We start from the raw sequence: 12,883 nt of genomic DNA, 5'->3' as shown, positions 1-12,883 counted from the left end.
ACTCTCCCTCTCCCTCTGTCCCTCCCCCTGCTCACACTCTTTCTCTCTATCTCTAAAATAAATAAATGAATAAATGAATAAATAAATCTTTTTTAAAAATTTCGGAAAGTTCAGAGAACAGTGGATGAAGTGTGGTCTCCAAGGTGCTTCTTGTAAGCTTCAGTCAGTACAGCCTTTGCTAAAGGGCAAGCAAGAGTTCCATATTCATTTGTTTGGTACCTTTCTCTAAGGAGATCAGAGCTGCTTTGTGGACATAATCTGTTTAATCTCACAGCATTCCCGCCTTGTAAGTAGCTCCTATCATCCTCACTCTGCTGATACGGAACCCACAGCCAGATAGGAAAACTGACTTTTCAAGGGCACATACACAGCAAACCAACATCAAGAATGGGAGTTGGATTCCAGTTTTCTGGGTTATATTTGCCCAAATTCCCCTAAGTAGAGCAAATCTGAGAATTCCGTAAAGGACATGCTTGTGCCCCCAATTCACAGATTCCTCCAAAACTGGCAGACTTGCTGAGCTTTGCTATTCATTGTTAGATTTTCTAGAGATTTTGACTATAGGTGCATTCGCTATGAAGGTCATGTTTGTAGTACCACATGGTTTCTGGAGTCAAATATACCTGGGTTTGTCTAGCTCTGTGAACTTCAGTTTTCAATAAGATGTGAAAATTAGTACTTGCAACAGAGTTGTGTCAGAGAGAGCTTTCAACGGGTAAGAGCTCTCACGTTACACAGCAAACAGGTCCTTAGGTTAGTTCTTCTCTTGTTCATAGGACTTTAACTGACTCTTTAAGCTTGAGTCAAGCAAAGCCAGGTATATTACAGGTTTTCTTCTTAAAAGAAGCTTTGTCTATTGCTATTGCAAGCCTAGTGCCTTTGTCCCTCCCTCTTTGCTGTTCCATGTTTAGTTATAAGAAGCTTGGGGGGAGTTCCCGCCCTTGAGCTTAGATTTCTGTCAAAACAAGATTACCTCTTTCTTGCTCTGTGAGTCTTATGAACCAACCTTTGATTTCAAAATTCTCTGAATTCTCATGAACGTGGGAAGCTACCGTGCAATATGCTTGGGAATAGTCCAGTTTGGGTTCTCCTTAAGAGAAAGCGAAGGATAAGATGACCTAATGGGTTTTGGAACTGGGGAGAGACAAAGTTGTCTGAGTGGAACCCTGAACTGGGACTCCAGGGTCGGGCACTTATTGCTCCCTTTGTTCCAATTATTGGGGGCTGGGGGTGGGGTGCATATACAGAAAATAGAGTCCTGGCCCCACTCCAGACTTACAGAAGAAGAGTCTCAAAAAAAAACAAAAAAAAACAAAAAAACCCCCCACAGAATCTTCAAGAGCGGACCCGAGAATGCAGATTTGTTTCTAATATAGTTTTCCTGGTGGTGCTGATCCCCTGCCAGGTTGGGAACCACTGCCCAAGGCCATTTTCCAGATGAGGGAAATGAGGCCCGAGAAGGCCCTCCTCCAAAATCACAAACGTGGTTCATGGCAGAGCCTGGCCTGGGACTCAGATCTCCCTTGCTGCTACTCGCTGTCACCCCTTGGTTTTTTTCCACTATGCCCTCAGGCCCCCGGGTCCACTGTTGACTCAGGATGAAGCTGCCCGTGTCTGTACTTTTTCATCTGTATTCTAGAGATAAAAACTCCTGACCTTAAAGGGCCATTGTGAGGTTATATTAGTTAAAGGGTGTTCCGTCCACTTCGTTCTTGAGAGTCTGTTCTTTAGACGACTGAAAGGGTGCGAAATTAAGCCATTTTGCAGAGAGCTCTGAGTCATCCGTGGCAGCTGTCTGTGCCTCACTGGAGGTGCTCTGATCTTTGTCATCAAAATGCATGTGTTAAGTTCTGCCTCTAGCACAGAGCTCCGGCCTGTGCTGAGTTACCCAGAGAATGGTCTCTGCCCTTGAGAACAGCCAGCTGTGGGTAAGGGCCCTAAAAGTTATTCACGCAGCAACAGAACAGCCCTGAGGGGCGGAGGAGACCGGGCATCCAGGCTTCTGGGCATCCCACATTCAGAGAATCTCGCCTTCCAGCCTAGATAAGGAGCTTGGTGATACCCAGTCGGCCTCCCTGGCTTGGAGAAGTTGAAGGGCTTTGGCCCTGCTCGCAGAGCACGTTGGGAGCCGGTTGCCTGATCCGGCCAGAGATCTTCCTCCCTCTCCCCAGGCTGGGGTGGAATTGTTTCTCTCAAAGGTCGGAATCTAAGGGCGTCCATTATATTGAATCAGGAAAGGCTTTACTGGGGAGTTCGCATTTCAAAAACATGTTGAGATGAGGCGTCCGAGGTCAGGATTTGGCCCAAAGGGGCTATGAAGTATCTTAAAGGAACCTAGAAGGAAGTCTTGAAGCAATGGCTGAGGTTCCTGGTTAGGGTTTGTCCTGCAGAGGGAAGTCAGGGTGGGATTCCAAAAGGGAGGCCAACCCTTAGAAATGCCCGCCCGTGAAAGGCCTGGGAAGGGGCTTGATGGAGGGACTGGCTGGTAGGTGGGAGCTCTGGAGGGTGAAGAAAACGCTTCGCCCCCATTTCTCGACAGCTACCACGTGCCAAGCCCTGTGGTTAGCTTTCTGCCTAAGACATTTTTATCCTCTGAGCAGCCCTACCAGGCAGGTGTTGTTTTCCCATTTGTGGATGAGGAAACACACTTGGGAAAATTAGGTAACAGAGAGGCACTGAGGGAGGCAAGATTTAAACTCATATTGTCTCCCTCCGTGAGGCCTCTCTGAGACTATTGGGAGGAAAGTTCTAGATAGCCAGCCAGGAGGCAACTAACATTTTCCCTTTTTGTCTCTAAACAAAGAAAGGAGCAAAATGAGGAATATTTCACAGGCCAGGGGCTGGGGAGGAAGTTGGGGCGGGGGGGAGCGCAAGCTCTGGCAGTCATCCAAATTATGCTCAAAAAAGGACAAGTGGAAAATGACTAGCGATTGCTTATTTGGCAGATCATTGACATGGTGACGTGACCCAGTGAGAATGAAAAGAGGAAGGCTCACAGAAGAAAGATAAGCATGTGCCATATATAAAAAGAGTTACTGATGATTGAGGGTGTTTAAGATTGAGAACCAGGTATTGCTCCACCAAAGGGGAAAGTTCAAAGTAGGTAGGTAGATTGATGTGTCATCTAAACAACTGTGGTGGCACTGGGGGAGATAGGTCCTCAGAGAACATCATTTATGGCTCTGTGTGGGCTAAGACACTCTAGCAAGGAAGTGAATAGCCAGGACTAGGAAAATGACCCACTGGGCGAGGTCATATATTATCACACAGCACCTGGTAATGCAGGAAGACAAAACTTAAGTCCGGCAGGACCCCAATGCCAGCAGGAATGGGTCACTGAAGTGGTTTTGAAGAAGATATGAAAGAGTTGAGGCAGAAGGTAAAAGCAGACACATCCAGTATCTTAGAATACAAGGGAAGGGGAGAGGGGGGCAGGGAAAGGGACCATTATGTGCTGAGTACATTAAATAATCCATGACTCAATTAAATTAAACTAGGCACTCAGTTAAATACTCAGTCCTTACAACAGTCCCATTTTACAGATGAGGAAACGAAAGCTCGGGATCTTGGTGGTGACTCGCCTAAGGTCAGACAGCTGGGGGCGGCGGAGGCAGGATTCCCCTCGCTGTGACTCTGAGCCCCCCGCGCCTCTGCACTGCACATTGCCACAGTCAGAAACGGGGCACGGGGCAGAGGGGAGCACTGGTCATGTGCACAGTCAGAAGCAGTGGAAGGCTGGTGAGGATCAGAAGGGACTCAGAGCCGTGAGGAGGCCCCTGGTGGTCTTGTGGAGGGAAACAGGAAATGCGAGAAGCAGACCGCAAGGAAATTCACATGATCAGTAACACAGTTTCATTTGCCATGGGTGGCATTTTACTGTCTGTAACACGGAGGATTAAATATTAGCTGCATGCAGGTCGCTCTTCTGGGGAATGTGAGTTCCTTGTTTGAAAATTCTTTGTAAGACTAGGTTGGGCTTCCAGGTTGGTGCATCTTTAAATAATAGTTCCCAGAAAAACACTGGCTCCAGTGTGTGGTTTTTCATATTTTTCAGCTGTTGGTCCTGTTGGCAACATAGACATTTACACCAGCAAGTCACCTGGAAGCTAAGGGAATCCTCTGCCCCAGCTAATACCATGGTCTGGCCATCTACAAAGAGTAATAATGTCCCCAGCTCTGATCTTACCCTTTTCAATGACTGATGGTCTACTTAATATTTGTGAGATGATGAGTTTGCATGAATTGCAACTAATTCCTAGGAGCCTTTGAAAAAATAATTATAATTTGGAAAAATGGGGTTAGTCTATATGAGGGTTTTGCAATAATGAGGAACGAAAAGAAGAATGGGCAAATGTTTTTGCTTTAAAGGTAAGAGTCCATGGCTCAGTAAGAAGTCTGCTTCATCTCACTGGGAAAACATATTCCAGCCACCAATTTAATTTCTGTTACTGTTGCTGACTTGCAACCCTCCTCCTCCTCTAAGTCTATGACAGGTCTGAACATAATTCTTCTTTGTAGTCCATTGACTCTTGTAAAATAATGCTGTGATTATAAGGTTTCCTGAATACAATTTTCAAAATGTAAGTAATAACCACATTGCACCTACCTGCTGTACTTGGGTGGCCATCTCTGTTGCTCAATTTATACTTAATATTGGTCCTAGTGAAGCATGTTTTCATCACTTAAAATCCAAATTGTATTTGCTAGGTTATTAATGGCCACTTATTTCTGTAACATAAGTCAGGATGTTGTGCAAGTTTGGCTTGCAAATAGATTGACTCTTGAAAGCAACAAGTTAACCTTGAGATCAGTGTGAGGAGTCACTTGAGTTGGCCACCTAAATATTCAATGAAACCCATAGTCTGATTCCTCTCTGGGTAAAATTCTGAATAAAGGATTGAAAACGGATAGGTTTTTGAGACTGCAGACTCTGCCCTCTCCTCCTATTTTTCAGGTAGTAGAGAGAACAAGGTCAAAAACAACACATAAGTGGCACAACCTCCCGGGTCACATAGCTGATTGGTGGCAGAGCTGGGAACTGCCAGTCATTCCCATGCACTTTCCACCAAACTACTGTTTTCTTGTGATTGGCAAACAGTTGACTTAGAGGCATTGTGTTTTTCTACCCTAGATGTTTGTTGAAAAAAAGAAAATTTGCCTATTATATAAAAGCTCTTGAAAATACTTCTCATACAATCAGATCAACAGAACACAAAAGTTTCTTCCTGCCAGATTTCCTAAAGTCCCCTTTGCTTGACTTTTCTTCTCACTTTTCCTCTGAAAAGCCATGTTCCCTTTGCACGTAGGAATAAGGAATCTTATTTGTTCCGACAGCAATGTGCAAATATCTATTGCATCAAAATTCCCAAGCAGAGTAAAAAAACCGATGGTCCTTTTCTGAATTTCATTAGCAATGGCAGCGAACATTCCATCAGAGTCTCAGAAGCAATACAGAAAAGAAAGAAAAATCAAGTTAGCAATTATATAGTTAATATTGTACAAGATGAAAGCCTGCATTATAAAGCCCTGAGTGTTGTAAACTCTACTTTTAAATCTACCTGCGGGCTATCTGTCCTTTCAAAATACAGTGTCTGTTGTCAGTAGTCGAATTTTAATAAGTGAAATGTATTACAGGAGTAATAGAGTATGTATGGTGAAATTGAATGTTTATGGAAAAGTTTTTTTTGGTAAGGATTCGATCAGGCCATCCCAGTGCTTAAGACATCTTAGGATTTGAAATCAGACCAAAGGTTTTTAAAGGATTCTCTGAAAATGTATTTATAGCTCTAGCCCTGAATTTATAGTTGACATGAAGGGCAAAGATGAGCAGACAAACTGGGGAGGGCACAGAGCGTCACCAGATACGACTTACCCTAAGCTCTTATTAAAAATGTTACATGTTTGTAATTCACATAACGGAGAGGATAAATTTCCAAAAGTGCCCTGACACCTTGCTGCTGCAGAAGGGTCACTGGTCACTGCTTCGCAGTCCCTGTGTCATTCAGGTCTGCGTGTGTCCCATCCACTCCGAGCTTCCTCTCCCCCAGCGTTCCTCAGTCACACAGAATACTGGGAACATACCAAGTAATATAAGAACACCTGACTTTAAAATGCTTTTCTTGCTTAATTTGTTCGAACGTGCATGCCAGGGTAGATCTGTCCCTGTGATCGGAGTCACTGAGAAGAACAGAAAGGCAAGCACGCTTTCTCTCACACTTTGGCCTTTGCTCCTCTTACCTCCTTTTCCTTCAGGATTCCTCTCAGCGCCGCTGTCGCCCCCTGCAGTCCCGTGTGGAAGCCCCCCGGGGCTCCCGTGGCCCCCCCATGCTCACAGCCATGCTGTGGGGCAACACACTAGGCTGTGGGCATGTGTTTACTTGCCTGTTTCAGCCCCCCCGGACTTACTATCCTCTGGGCCCAGGAAATCTGGAGCTTGGCAGACATTTACCAGATGAAAGTTGCATGAATCACACCTTGGGCTCCTAAATGAAGAAGAGAAAAGACATTTTCTTTACGTTTTACTCCTGACCCTAAGCCTCCAGTTCTCTAGTCTCCAGGGTTCAGCTGTCCCAACTGTACTGAGAATGCTACTCGATGTCATTATGAAACTGGGTTCAACTTTGAAAGCTAATGCTCTTTGCCGGCTCCTGACAGTGATTAGGTTTAATTGCCGTCTTGGTATCAATTCTGAAAAATAACAGTAACTGAATTTGTTCTGGAAAGTAGGAGAAACAAGCCCTATTTTTAGTATTCCTTTGTAGTTAGGTCTCTGTAAATCTGTTGTAAATTGAAGCATGTTTGACTGTATTCCATTCTTCTTACTTGTTCTCACTTTGCCAGTTTTGATCTCCTTAGATGTTGAATCATATTTCTGGAATGAAAGAGTCATAGGCTTTTTTATCATTTGCTACTTTACTATTTAATTTAGAATAGAGAACAAAGTGATAAAATTAGATACAAGAGGCCTCTGTGTGTCATCAAGTAACCTAGTCTGCTTTTGGTAACAAAAATAAAATTCCCTCTAAATTATTTCTAGCTCGTTTTGAACCAGCTTTGTTAAGCTGAATGGCCTCCGGTCTGTGTGAAGAGTACGGGAAATTCACCTCTCCCTCAGTGGGCCCAAGAAAGTTTTTCCTGACAATTAACATTTTCCTTTCCTTAATTTCATTCCATTGCTCCTCATTATGACCCCTATAATTAGTGTGCTCATTACCTCCCCTACGTAATTTCTCTGCCTCCTTGATGTTCTCCCTTCAAGTGTCTGAGGCTGCCTCCTTTACTCGCTCTTGAATCCCCTGCTCCCTTTACCCTGGAGGGCCTCATGGTCAAGGGTGTCAGAGTGAGAGAGAGGCTTCTCCAGTCACCCAACCAGTAGGCCCACCATGTTTTTCTTTTGTCTTAAGAGACCTTTTTTAGCAAAGGAAGAGAATTGTAGTCAGGGCAATGGAAGAGCTGTAAGATAACCTTGTCCTGCGATGTTGGGGGATATGGACCACTCTTTGGTGCTCTCTCGCCACTCACCCCCAATCTAGATTAGACCCCCGCTCCTAGCTGGAGAGTGTGGCTTTAAGCCCACAGCATAGTCCTCAGCTCAGAAGGGGAGTTGTTTGAGATCTTTATATTTTTCTGTTGAGTTTGTAAAGCAGGTCCCGAGAGCCTTCATTTCTCCTCTTGTTCTCTTTCCTTACTTCCTTTATCTTGTCCCTGCTGACCACTCTCTTCTTTTACTCACATTAATGGGATCTTCTGGAGCTTATGAATGGATGTGGACTATACACTGGAGTGCAGAGACTTGACTCCCCCTGGGCTTTGAAAATGAAAACCAAGATCATCCAGTCACCCTGCTGGTTATAGTTCAGAAACTGTCTCCTTACCCAAGATGGTTCTGTTACTGCTTTGATGCATTTAGGTTTTTTCCTCTAATGAGGGCAAAGCATTTTATCTCCTCTTCCCGTGTCCTAACGAAATAGACACGAAGAGTGGCAGCCTCCAGGAAATTTAACACCTATCCCTCAATTTATGGCAGAGCCAAGTGGTACCTATATCTGGGCTTGACCCACCCTCCTGAAGTCCACGCCTTACAGAACTCTTCTCTGGGTTGTGCATTGAAACCCTTCTCTGCAAAAGAGCTAGGCAAGGAACAGAACAATTTTTGATCCACCAGGGACCCCTTAAGATTGAACTCCATGTCCTGACACTGAGCCCCTACCATGCACCATGCACTAGGGATACAGAGATGAACAGAAGCGGTCCCTGGTTTTGAGTTGCGGGAGACCGTGACATAAACAGATAATCACCTATGATGTGTTAAGTGTCCAGGGTGGGGGTGGGGGTGGGGTCCCTGAGTGGGAAGGTTCCCCAAAGGAAGGCATTCACTCTCCTGAGCCGCTCCTCAGTTCTCTGTGTTCCTGTGTGGCTCGGCCTAGACTCATGGACACCACAGGTGCTCTGAATGCTGCTTCTTCCTCCCTCTCCGGCTCCCTCTTGCCACCTGCCCTGCAGTATATGAGCTCTCAGTGAGAGAGAAACTCTGTCCCTCTTGACACTATGGGTGTGGGTAAGGAAAAGGGTAAATGTTCCATGCTAAGCATATCATCAAGTGCTACGAATGTCATGAAGGAGGAAGTTTTAAAAGTGTGATTTCTTCATGTTTACAAAACGAACAAATGACTCAGATCTATTGTACACATTCACAAGAGCTATGTCCTAAGCTGATCCCGATTTTGAAGTCATGTCTTCCTTTGCATGCGGGAAAGGTTTGCAAGAGGGTGGAAAGTGAAGGGCGGCGGGGGTAGGGGGGGTGCGGGGGCGGGATGTGGGGAGAGGAAGGAAGGCTTATGGACCAGGACTTGGTGCTAGGGTATGTAAGTGGAGGTGCCTTTCCTTGGGCTCTGTGGTATTGAAGATTTCCCACATCCCTTAGCTCCTTCCTTCCTGTCTGTCTGCTTCTCCCCCTTTCCTCCCTCCGTTCCCTACCCCCTCCTCCTCCTTCTCCTCCTTCTTCCTCTTCTTCTTTCTCCCTTTCTCTCCCTCTCTCTTCTTTCCACTTGGCAGGCTTTTTTTTTTTTTTTTTGGTATGTTTTCTGTTAGACTAACTTCAGACAAGACCCTGCAAACTGAAAACAGATGTCCAGGCCGACCAGAGCGTCTATGGATTCATTACTGTTGGAAGTTTAGGCCTGCCCTGATTGGCTCCGAGCACTCTGCAAGCTGGGGAGCTGAGCTACATTTGGGTGGCTTTGCTGACTTTGTTGCTGACAGCATCGTTAAGCCTCACTAGATTTGGACCCTCAGGCTCTGACCTTTTTTAAATTTCTTCCATATTGAGTACACTTTGGGGATTGTTCGTTCATTATTTTTTTCTTTTCTTCTGTCTTTTTTTTTTTTTTAACATGACTACATTGTGCCATCATAAAAAACGAATTTTTAAATGTATCAAAAATAAATGTTGGTACTCCTCATCAAATGCAAGTAAAAAGGAAAAGTAAGCATATTTAATTATCACCAAGATGCTGTGGCATTTTGTAACAACCCCATCGGGTATGTGATCCAACTCCAGGCCTGGCATCACTTGGTGACACAAGAGCTTCCCTTTCTGAGCTTTCTCCCTAAATGGATGCCTTCCGTGGCTCTTCATCTCTTATCCTTGGGGGATACAAATGTCATTGAATTTTGAGAAACTTTATAAAACTAAGTACGATAGTAGCCCCAACTTTATTCTATTATTAAAGCCTCCTGTTCTATTCAGGTATTTGGTTATTATTTTGTCTGGAGCTCTGAAATGAGAGGCCGGGGGGAAAAGATATGATAGACATGAAATTGCCATGTATTATTGCCTTGTAGGGGAGCAGACAAGTTTGAAATAGTACAAATGTTGTTAGGATCATACAGCTAGAAAATACCAGGGCTTGCAATGGTGTCATAGTCCCTGTGTTACCCAAAATTGAAACTCTGCAGTTTTAAAGTTGAGCAAGTATAAACTCTAAAGTTCCTTTTTTTAATGTTATGATCTCTGGACTTGATTTCATAATTTGTTTCAGTTTGACAAATCAAATAAACAAATCCATCCCATCCCCATTGCTGTCAGTTCCATGTATCTCATACATATTACTTGGTCTCATGAAGAGTGCTAGATATGGAAAGTGAGAGCTAGATAATTATTCTTCAGAAATCTTAGATGTCTTCCCTGATTCCTGTACCATCCGCTCACAGGGACATGAGGGACATTCTTGTGTCATTCTCTTTCTCTATCCCATTTTTCAAAATTAATTAATCATACTACATATATAGTTTGAAGCTCATTTTTCCACCGCATGTTATAACATAAGCATTTTCCGACAGTAAAGATCGTTTTCAATAACTATCAGATCTTGTGAGTGGTGATGCCATAGTTCAGTTAAATTTAGTCCGTCAGATAAGGAAATTTCCCCAGTGTTGCTCTGTTATAAGAACTGCTGGACTTGAACATGATTGCATGGACACTCTGCCCTACCTGGGGAAATTCAGCAAATGCAAGATAATTTTCACGTTTGATGACTGATTGTTATACTTTCCTATGAACGTAGATGGCTTGGGGCAGACAGAATCAGAACCAATCATGTGGAATGATTTCTTTCTTGGAATATGACCTCTGTCCTCTTGCATTTTGGTAATTTGCTTTTGCACAGACGTGGAACACAAAATATAGAGTGGCATGACCTAGGTAGTGTCCTATGGCCCCCTTCTGGAAAATTAGTAATTAGATCAAGGACCAGGTTGTCTTATTCCACACTATTTGCCTTCAAAACAGTCTTCTTCACTGTTTTCATCTTATCAATTTCTATATTATAATAGTCAAAGCAATTGTTTCAGCAACCGAGTGTTCACTGAACATTTATTAAGTCCTTGCACCTTGCCTGGACTCCCTGAAAATACGAAGATCAATAAGGCAGAGTTCCTTCCCTTAAGGAATTCAGTGTGAGAGGAGGGTAGAGAAGTAAACAGATGATCACCATGTGTACAAAGACACTCGGGAGGCTGAAGGAGGAATCACGTCTGCTTTGGGACTTGACCGAGGAAATACTGACTTTGAAGAGTAGTCAGAGGTTGCTCGGTGAAGGGCTAGCAGAGGTGCAGAAGACCACGGCAAGTGTGGGCAGTCATCAGTTTGGGGTGGATATGCGGGATGGGACTGAGGTGGATGGCAGAAGGAGGCGAAGATGCTCTGGGCCAGCTAATGAAGTCTTGTCACGTTTAGGAGGCCATGGATTTAGAAAGATAACTACCGAGAGAGGGGGGACTAGATTGCAGAGAGGCTGAGGCAGATAAATGAAGAACTTTTTGTAATATTCTAAATAGGAAATGCCAGGGGCTTGAATTAGGACAGAAGCAGTGAGAACAGAGGGGAAGAGACAGAGTGAAGTTTGTTAAAGTTTTAAGACAGAGATGGGAAAGGGTATATGAACAAATCGCATGTACCGTCTTGGATGCCTGGATGGGTGGTATTTCCAACCCTCCAAAATAAAGAATACATCAGATGAGCCTGAAAGGGATTTCTCACCTTCTGATCTGTGCTTGCTTCGTACTCTACCATGGATGTGAATAACTAATAAGAGTTGTAGACCCTCCCAGTGCTAGCTAGTCAGGCTTTTCCTATCCTATGGTTTTCTAGTTAATTGCCCAAAACAAAGAAATAGAATGTGTACATTAGGTCCCCTGATTTTGCTTGGTAACCTAGAGAAGATCATTTATAAACCTTATCCTATAAGAAGCACTAAATGCAAGTACAGAGTTTGGGGAGATTTTCAGTATTTATTGGCTTAAAATGGATACTGTATGATCAGATCTTGACGGATTGGTTTTTGCCCCACCGGTACAATGCACTGGGTTCTGTTATTTTAAAACCTTCATATTTTGTGGGGCGCCTGGGTGGCTTAGTTGGTTAAGCATCTGACTTCGGCTCAGGTCATGATGTCAAGGTCCTGGGATCGAGCCCCACGTCGGGCTCCACACTCAGCAGGGAGTCTGCTTGAGATTCTCTCCCTTTGCTTCCCAACCCCGCTCGTGGGCACTCTCTCGCTCTCTCTCTCAAATAAAATAAAATCTTTTAAAAAAATAAATAAAACCTTCATAGTTTGACATATGCCATATTTTGACTGTATTTAAATAAATGGAGGCAAGTTAACACATGATGTCAGCCAAGGACAAAGGATATGTCCAGAACAAGAGTAGGTAAATTAACAAGTACGTGATAATGTGAAGGGGTCCATCTTATTAAAATGTCGGCTCACTTGGAAAAAATAATCTGTAACTGTTCGTTCGGTTTGCTTTCAAGATCTTGGGAGGGTGTGTTGGAAGAGCCATGGAAGTGAGAGCGGACAGCAGATTGAAGATGTTGATAGTGCTGTGTCAGCCAAGTACAAGTGGGCTTGTGCAGGCCTCACTCTGCCCTGGGGCATGGAAGTGCTCATCCCATTTCGAGTCCTGGATTGGACGGTCATGTCCTTTCTCTTGGGGTGACTCCATAGCACGTGATCTTTACTTAATTGAGCATATATGTTGTACACACCCACTCTATGCTAGCTCTGTGGGAATTCTGAGTAATAATAATATTAATAATCATAACGGTATTTGCTGATCACCTGCTATTTGCCAGATACCATTCCAAGTTCCAAGAACTTTTCATAGATCAACTCATTGAATCCTCATACAGCTCCGTGAAGTAGGTATGATTATTAGCTCCATTTGACGGCTGAGAAGACTGAAGCAAAGAAAAGACAATTTGCCCAAGAGCACCCTGCTAATAAAGCAATGCAACCAGGATTTGAACCTAGGCGGGCTGTCTCCAGAGCCCACGTTCCTAATTACAGTAGTTCCCACTTCTTACCTCCCAGAAGAATCTGGT

The 12,883-nt window shown here is 44.1% G+C and overlaps 1 protein-coding gene and 1 non-coding gene across 4 annotated transcripts in view; both read left to right on the top strand.

The window, feature by feature from the left end:
• Positions 1-12,883, top strand: part of NSMCE2 (NSE2 (MMS21) homolog, SMC5-SMC6 complex SUMO ligase) — a 209,599-nt gene that overhangs the window by 180,646 nt on the left and 16,070 nt on the right. The window lies entirely within an intron of this gene.
• On the top strand, positions 11,902-11,985 carry TRNAR-UCG (transfer RNA arginine (anticodon UCG)). The gene has a single exon. It is a non-coding gene; the product is annotated as a tRNA-Arg (tRNA).

The sequence above is a fragment of the Mirounga angustirostris genome, unplaced genomic scaffold (assembly GCF_029215605.1).
Source record: "Mirounga angustirostris isolate CCGP_5_RB_7025 unplaced genomic scaffold, mMirAng1.0.hap1 SCAF_4, whole genome shotgun sequence".
In the NCBI taxonomy this organism is placed as follows: domain Eukaryota; kingdom Metazoa; phylum Chordata; class Mammalia; order Carnivora; family Phocidae; genus Mirounga; species Mirounga angustirostris.
Note: the sequence above shows the minus strand (reverse complement) of the source record. Positions and strands in the feature narration are given on the sequence as shown.